The sequence below is a fragment of the Cervus canadensis genome, chromosome X (genome assembly GCF_019320065.1).
Source record: "Cervus canadensis isolate Bull #8, Minnesota chromosome X, ASM1932006v1, whole genome shotgun sequence".
In the NCBI taxonomy this organism is placed as follows: Eukaryota; Metazoa; Chordata; class Mammalia; order Artiodactyla; family Cervidae; genus Cervus; species Cervus canadensis.
The window spans coordinates 45,430,416-45,438,753 of NC_057419.1; the positions used below are offsets into that span (position 1 = coordinate 45,430,416).

At 49.6% G+C, this 8,338-nt stretch overlaps 1 long non-coding RNA gene across 1 annotated transcript; it reads right to left on the reverse strand.

Moving 5' to 3' along the window:
• Positions 1-1,533: 1,533 nt before the first annotated feature.
• On the reverse strand, positions 1,534-6,101 carry LOC122434311. The gene is made up of 3 exons (XR_006267334.1): positions 6,016-6,101; positions 1,726-1,796; positions 1,534-1,628 (listed from the first exon to the last, which is right to left on the reverse strand). It is a non-coding gene; the product is annotated as an uncharacterized LOC122434311 (long non-coding RNA).
• Between the last annotated feature and the right edge of the window lie 2,237 nt (positions 6,102-8,338).

An 8,338-nucleotide genomic window follows, 5' to 3' on the forward strand; every position in this document is an offset into this window, starting at 1 on the left:
GATTCAACAGAGAAGTAAAGTGGGGGCAGGGAGGATGGTGAGCAGGGGGGAGAGGAGAAATAGTTGCTGGTGCAGGTTTGAGTACCTATTTTTCTTTCTCCAGATTTAATGGCAGGGAAATCCTGTATCAGATGAGGATTAACAGAGATGAAAGAATGTGTCTGCCTTTCGAATCACCAAAGCCAGTGACAGATTTTGCTGACACACCAATCAGCTTTATTCCCAGGCCTTGGCTTCTCCATCTGCCTGGCCCCTTTCTCTCCTTAAACCCTCCACAGACCCCGCCTCCTGCCCTGACCCCAGCCCCAGCCTCAAGCAATGAACAGCCAGAAATTGGCTTCTCGCCACTCAGATAGCATTATCAGCATTTTCAATAAGGACGTGTCATAGAACTTGGAGAGATGGGGAAGGGGCAGAACAGGTTAAAATAATGATGTTTTCTCAAAATGCAGGCTGCTGCTTTCCTTTCTCTGTTGAGAAGCTGATGGCAGATGATCCAAAGCAGACTGGAGTGGGTCTATCACCAAGGCTAGAGTCCCATCGTTGAGGTCGAGGTGATGCTTGCCCGCCCCCACCCAAGGCAGCAGGTCCGTGGCCATTTTCAGAACCTGGCTGAGATTTCCCAAATCCACCAGAACTCAGAGTGTGGCCTCAGATCAAAAGAAGCATCTGGGAACTGGTAAGGAACGGAGAAGTCTCAGCACCCCCACCCCAGGCCCCTAGAGCCAGCAACTGCATTTTAACACGATTCCTATGCATGGAGAAGACTCTTGAGAGACCCTTGGACACCAAGGAGATCAAACCAATCCATCCTAAAGGAAATCAACCCTGAATATTCATTAGAAGGACTGATGCTGAAGCTGAAGCTCCAATACCTTGGCCACCTGATGTGAAGAGCCGACTTGTTGGAAAAGACAGATGCTGGGAAAGACTGAAGACAGGAGGAGAAGGAGACAAAAGAGGATGAGATGGTTGGCTGGCATCTTCGACTCAATGGACATGCGTTTGCGCAAGCTCCGGGAGTTGGTGACGGACAGGGAAGCCTGGTGTGCTGCAGTCCACGGGGGTCACAAAGAGTCAGACAGGACTTAGCAACTGAACAACAACAACTATGAGCCCTAAAGTGGAAAGCCCTGGTTCAGGGGAGTGGTGGACGGGCTCTGCTCAAGGTGATGACAGCAGTTTAGGTGTTCCTACATTCTTCTGGCCCCATCAGATCCACCAGGCCTGGCTGCAGGGTCTGATCCTGTACTCAGCAAGTTCCTCTGCTCACCAGGTATCCATGGCAACCTGCCACATCCTGGCTGTCCTGGCCTGGAACCAGGCAACAGAGACTGCTGTGCCTTGGGGAATTGTTTGTTTTCTTCCATTTGGGTCTTGAAAGTCAAAATATGGCTGCACTTGTCATAACCTCTGCTAGGAAAGAAACTATGCTGGAGGATCCCCTCACCCCCGAAAAATGAAGTCCCTATCCCCAGGAGTGGGCCCTCCCTGCTCAGGTGGGAGCAGTGGGCAGCACTCCCCTGGTGACCACTCATGTTGGGGGCATCCTTGCAGACTTCTTTCCAAACCTTGGCCCCATGAAGCCTCTGCTCCGCCTCCAGCAGGCCACAGGCTAAAACACGGCCCTGAAATAAATAAATAAATAAATAAAATAAAACACAGCCCTGAGACCAGTCTGTTAACACCTATGACCATGGGCTGCACTTACCAGGTCCACCTCACCTTCAGTCTTCAGCAGGCTTGTGGGCCTGGGGTTCTGGGCCAAGGATCTCCCTGAGGAAGACTGCCTCTGCCTGTGAAATCAGACATTTCTCCTGAGTGCAAAGTAAGGAGCAATGAGAAGCCTATCAGGGGAGAGACGAAGGAGGGCCCATTCATCGCACCAGCTAGTCACACTGACCGACTGGGGGACAAGGAGCCTAGTCATCAAAGACTAGTTCCCAGGGGGTTTAAAAAAAAAAAAAGCAAGAGGGGAGGGGGTGTCACGGGAAGTGCGATGGACTGCCAAGCCCCTGAGGAGAAACATCAGACTGGATCCTGTGTTCAGGCAAGACAGCGCCTCGCGACACACACACACACACACCGCCACTCGGAGGTGGGGGCTGCTGGCTCTGGTTCTCGGTCTTGATGCAGCTGGTGGCTGATGAGAGGGGCAGGAAAAGGGAGGAGGGGTGGGCTAAATGAGCACGTGATATAGAGGCGCCCGGGATGCGGGGCTTTGCCTTTGCAGGTGGCCTTCTAGAAAAGCTTCCATCAGCAGTGGGGGAGGGGGGAGCTCTAGCGTTTCTTTGTCATTCCTGCTGCTTTGGTTTGGAAGCCGCCAGCAGGACTCAGCACGGGGCCGCTAATGAAAAGACAAAATTCCTCCACAGGTTCAGGGGTTCAGACTTCAGCGGCCTCAAATGGGCATCCTCGGGGAGGAAGGGGGCGGTGCTGGATACTAAACCAGATTCTTTCCATTTCTCTGCTCCCGACTCCTGCTGGCCCCCGTGTACACACACACACCGCAGGGAGACGGAGACCATTCTGCAGGGTCAGCGCGCGCGGGCATGTTCAGCCTGGTACCTAGTGAAACAAGGCAAGGTGCCCCTTTCCATTTGATAGGAGGCGGGCCGATGAGGCAAACTCCCAGCCGAGCCCCGGAAGGAAGTCGGAGATCGCTTCCTTCCACGCTTTTATTTCCTGATGAGCAACCCCCGGGCCCAACTGCAACATGAAATGGCGTTATGCTTAGTTCGGATCCCCCCAGAGACAGATCCTGGGACAAGGATACAAATGAAAGTACTGGATATGTGAAGCGACTGTGGAAGCCCCAGCAGGAGCCTGGGGAAGGTAGAAATCAATGGTGTTATCAAACAAGCTGGTGCTGGGAGCCAGCAGAGCCTAACATCGCGGAGTCGAATGCGGAGCCTAATACCCTAGCAAACTCTGCGAGACAAGAGTGAGCACACGTCTCAGAACGATCTCCTCCGCAGGGCAGGGAGCTGGGGCTTTTGTCCACCCACTCCCACCCTTGGTAGAGGCTGCTCCCAGAGGAGATGGGGAGCCACTCCTCTTCCAGCAGCCTCTGGTTAGCACGCTAAATGATGGTGATGCGCTGATTCCTAAAGAAAACGTCTTTCCAGGCTTTTATCTCTTGTAACAAATCAGGGGGCTGGGGGGGTAACTAAGCTTCCCCAATTTAGTTGTTTGTTGTGTGTGCACAGTCTTATCCGACTCTGCAACCCCATGAACTGTAGCCTACCAGGCTCCTCTGTTCATGGGATTTTCCAGGCAAGAATACTGGAGCAGGGACTTCCTTGGTGATCCAGTGGTTTAAGAATCCACCTGCCAATTCAGGGGACACGGGTTCGATCCCTAGTCCGGGAACTGAAATCCCACATGCCGCAGAGCAACTAAGCCTAAGTCTACAACTAAGACCTAACCGGCCATAAATTTTTAAAAAAAAAAAAAAATTTTTTTTAATACTGGAGTGGGTTGCCATTTCCTCCTCCAGGGCATCTTCCCAACCCAGGGATTGGACCAGCGTCTCCTGCGTTGGCAGGCAGATTCTTGACCACTGAGCCACCTTGGAATCCCTTCCCCAATTTGTCATTGATAAAGAAATGCCGACTGGGACTTCTCTGGCAGTCCAGTGGTTAAGACTTCGCCTTCCAAAGCTGGAGGTGCAGATTCAATCCTGGTCAGGGAGCTAAGATCCCACATGCCTTACAGCCAAAAAAAACCCATAAAACAGAAGCAATATTGTATCAAATTCAATAAAGACTTTTAAAATGGTCCACATTTTTTTAAAAAAAATCTTTAAATTAAAAAAAGGAAAGAAATGCTGATGACCAAGGAGGCATGGTACAGGGAGGGGTATCAGGACTTTTGCTGTATGCAGAGCTGCCCTGGGATGGGCTGTAAGGTCTCATCCTCCTCTAATGGGTGAGGCTGCCCCTCAGGGACTCAACAGCTGGTGGCCTCACCCTCCATTGTGCAGCAATACTTGGAGGTGAAGCCTGTTGTTCTGAGAACACAGATTCACCTCCCGCTTTTCTACATCATGGTCACAATTCACAGACATTCCGACCCTGGATGGCTGGTCCTCATGACCTTTGCTCTTTTCTTTCCGCACTTCTCCACCCGCTGAAACCCCAGCCTTCGGGCTTAGCACAAGTTGCTACCTCCTCTAAGAGATGAGACCCTCTTGGCACCCTCCCTCCTTGCCCATAGGCATCAGCCCTGCCCTTTGTACTGTTTCAATGGTCCAGGGCTGTGGTGTGGTCCCGCCGCCGTAAAGTCTGACAGTTACCACCCTCAGACTGGGCAAGATGAAGGACCAGGAGTCAAGGTGCCAAGGACATGCGCACAAGAGTCTGGGTATCTGGGACCTCAGGACTCCATGTCCATCAGATTCTGAACTCGATTTTGTTAGTCTATCCTCCTGGGGGTAATCTGTGCCACCACTGTACACACTTGAGAAGTGACCCCTTAAACAGCAGCCGTTTACTTGAGGACATGTGTGAGATAGGGCTTCTCTTGTGGCTCAGCTGGTAAAGAATCCACCTGCAATTCAGGAGACCTGGATTCGATTCCTGGGTTGGGAAGATCCCCTGGAGAAGGGAAAGGCCACCCACTCCAGTATTCCGGCCTAGAGAATTCCATGCACTGTATAGTCCATAGGGTTGCAAACAGTCGGACACAACTGAGCAACTTTCACTTAATGGACCTAATGGACACTTAATGTGTGAGAAAGGGCCTTGTGGTGTGCAATGGACACAGGCAAGGAAGAGAGGGAAGCCATGCCACAGCTCTTGAGCAGGGGCACTCTCTCTGCCACCACATCCCAGAGAGTGATGCACAAATGTTTGCTAATAAAGCCCATGTGAGAATTGGGGGAACACGACAACTATAGAAAAACACCGGGGCACATGACAGCCTTGGCCCCTGGCCCCAGCTTTTTCTCTGACTTACTCTGTGGTCTCAGGACAGATACCCCCGCTTCCTATGCCTTACAGTACTTGAAACTATTCCATAATCTAGTCCAGACCATTCTTCTTCAAGTAAGGAAACTGAGGCCCACAAAGGTTAAGTGACCTGCTCCCCGGGGTGACAGTTAAGTGGAGGTGGAGCTAGGATCCAGTCCTCCTGCCTCCCAGTCCCTGGGTTATTCTGGCACCCTAGTGAGACTGGAATACCGTGGATCCCCATCCCCGTGGCCACTCCGCTCGGAGAAGGGGGAAAAGAGGAGGGAGCCCCTCCCCTTCTCGCCAGGCACCTCTAAACTACCTCCGCTGAAACCTTTCTGCGGCTCCAGCACTTAACTCCTTTGTTCTCTCTCAGCAAATCAGCCTACTTCCTCTCACTTCCAATTTTCCAATGGAAACTCAGCTCCTAGGGGCCTGGTTAGATCAGCCTGTGCTCAGGGGCCTCGGTTCTGGAACTGGGGGGAGGGGAGGGGCAGAGGAAACTGTGCCTTCATTCTGCTGACTGCCGGTGGAGTGACGTCGCCCCAACCGCAGGCCCTGACACACGGTGCTTGCACGCCTTTCCATCCTCCCCAGGGCGGAGGGCGTGCCACCGCGCTAATGGAGGGGCGAGTAGACAGCGAGTCACATGTCTGGACGTTTCGGCCTAGTCCCTCCTTCCATCCCTCCCTCCCCGGGCGTTGGAGAACTAGTTCAGCTCGCTAACCTCGGTTAGCAGCCACTCGTGACACGGTGGGGGTTTTTTCCCCTTAAGGTCACGTCCTTGCGAAACCTCTACAGCTCCTGCACGCATGCACCGGCCCAGCCCCCACCCCTCCGGGAACGAAGAGGCGGAGCCGCCGGGGGCTGAGCCCCGCCCTCGCCAAGCCCCGCCCCACCCACTGCAGTCACCAGGAGGCGCTGAGGCTCCAGTTCCGGGCAGGGCGGCTCCCACCCGCTCGGCCCCGCGCCCCCGCGGGCCACTCTCACCAGCTCGGCGAGGCGGGGTGGGGGCCCGGGAAAGTCCCAGGGCGCGTCTGTGCCGGAAACGTTAGTCACGCACCTGGAGCCGCAGAATATCCGGCTGGAAGGGATGCCAGGGCGAGGGCTTGACTTGTCAAAGGTCACACCCTGAGGAAGGTCTCCCAGAGCCTTGCCCTCCTGACCCCGCCTGGTACCGTGTTTGCTCATCTGTAAATAAGAGCTGGCTCAGGGTCCCTTCCTGCTGTATCACTCAGCAAACGCTGCCCACTGCCCAGAGATACACCTCCTTGGAGCCTCTTTCACATTGCATCAAAAAGTAGGTCTCTTCATTGCCCAGTAAAAGGGGCCAGAGCTCATTGAAGTCTGTTTGCAGGTCTGGGGCAGGCAAAGTACATGATCCTGGAACATCTTATTGTTTCAGAAGACAAGGCATCAGAGATATTTGAGTAGAAGGAAAGTTGAGTGGTTCCACTGGCCAAAGATGGGCCAATAGGAATAGAGACTATAAAATGAAATAAACAGCTTTGTTAAATCCATGACTTTGGAGGTTACTAGGGCGTTTTTCTCCAAGGTGATAACTAAAGGGAAAGAATCAAGCATTTATCTTGCCTTTTCTTTTATGGGCTGTATTTCAGGATAACCAAATATGCTAGTTGATGGGGGAATATTTTTTCTTTATAAAAGAATCACAGCTAATAAATGCAGAAGTGATAGAAGGAGGAAATCACTATATTGCAATGAAATCATGCATCCTACCGATCCTTCTTAAACATGCCCCCAAATGCCCCCCAGACATTAGGTACCTTTTGATGTGATATAATAGAAAATATACAGCTCTACCACTGAAGTTTGGAACAGAAAAAAAGAACCTGAAGCTAATCAAGCCTTCAGCTCTAGCTACCATTTAAAGAAATGTGAAGGATGGAGAAATATGTTAAAAGACTCCAAAGATACAATAAACTAAATATATAGACTGCGGAAAGTTCTACAGGAGAAATGAGCCAGTTTTCCCAATAAATTAATGGTGGGGTGGGGGGGGAACAAAGGAAAAGAAGGGAGACCTGTTAAGTAAAAGAGTCTTAAGAGATAATAGTCAATGGGAGTTCCCTGGTGGTCTAGTGGTTAGGATTCTGGGCTTTCACTGCCATGGCCTGGGGTTCAATCCCTGGTTGGGGAACTGAGATCCCCCAAGCTGTGGGGTACAGCCAAAAAGGAAAAGAAGGAGATAGTAGTCAATGCAATTTTGGGACAATTTTGAAACAATCAGTAGAAACTGAATACAGACTATTATATAATATTGAAGAATTACTTTTCTGTTGGGTATGATAATGGCATTATGGTTCTATTTATGTTAAATTCTTATACATTAGGAAAAAAATATAGAAGTATTTATGGTGAAATAGGATATCTGGGATTTGCTTTGAAATACTCCCACAAAACAAGTGGCAGGGGAGAATTGAAACAAAAATAACAGAAAGTTGATAAGTGTGGAAACTGAGTGATGAATACATTGGGGTGTCTCTACTTTTGCATGTGTTTGAAATTTTTTCATAATAGCTTTTAAAAAGTATGCTTTTCATTTGGCCCTTTTCAGATATACAGATAAATATATCTGGTGGGAAGAAAATTTTGCATTTTTCTATACATTTCTTTCTATGCATTCCTATCAACTTTCCTACATTTCCTTCATTGAAAATGAAAACAATCTATAAAACGTGGAATAATTGGCAATTATGGCTTCCTTTTCTGATCTAGCACAGTTTCATACATAACCCAGAATTCAAAATGGTTAAACTCTGGAGGAAACTGAGAATCAGAACTTCTGAACTGTATAATCCTTTTGATTTTTGGTTTTCTTGGGTTTTTTTGTTTGTTTAGATAACCTTAGGAGGCAGCTTATAATAAGAAATATTGAACTCCCAAATGTTCTGTTTTGGTTCAAGTGTCTAGCGCGTCAAGATGGGAACCAATTTGTGCTTCTCACCTAAAGCTCGTGGGTGTCAATTCTTGGTCAAGCAAAGGAGAAAGGTTGAGCTTCACTGCTGAATTGCAAGGAGGCAGCTTTATTCTACCCTCAAACAGGACCTTTCTCCTTGTGTTTCACTTTCCTCTTTTGTAAAATGGAGCTGTTTTACTTCTTCCTAGTAGAGTTATAAGGGCTAATTAAAGCCTGTGGAAGCACTTTTAAAGATCCTAAGATGTACGGTGCTTGAGAAGTGAAAACTATCATTAATATATTTTAATCATCACGTTAAATACCCACATAGACACACCCACCTCTTCTCCATTCAGGCAGATTTTTGCAAAGGGGTAATTAACAGCGATGATGTCATAACCACAGATGGCTGCTTTCATCCTGAAAGCTGCAAAGTTTCCAAATGCTTACTAACTCCTCATTAGAC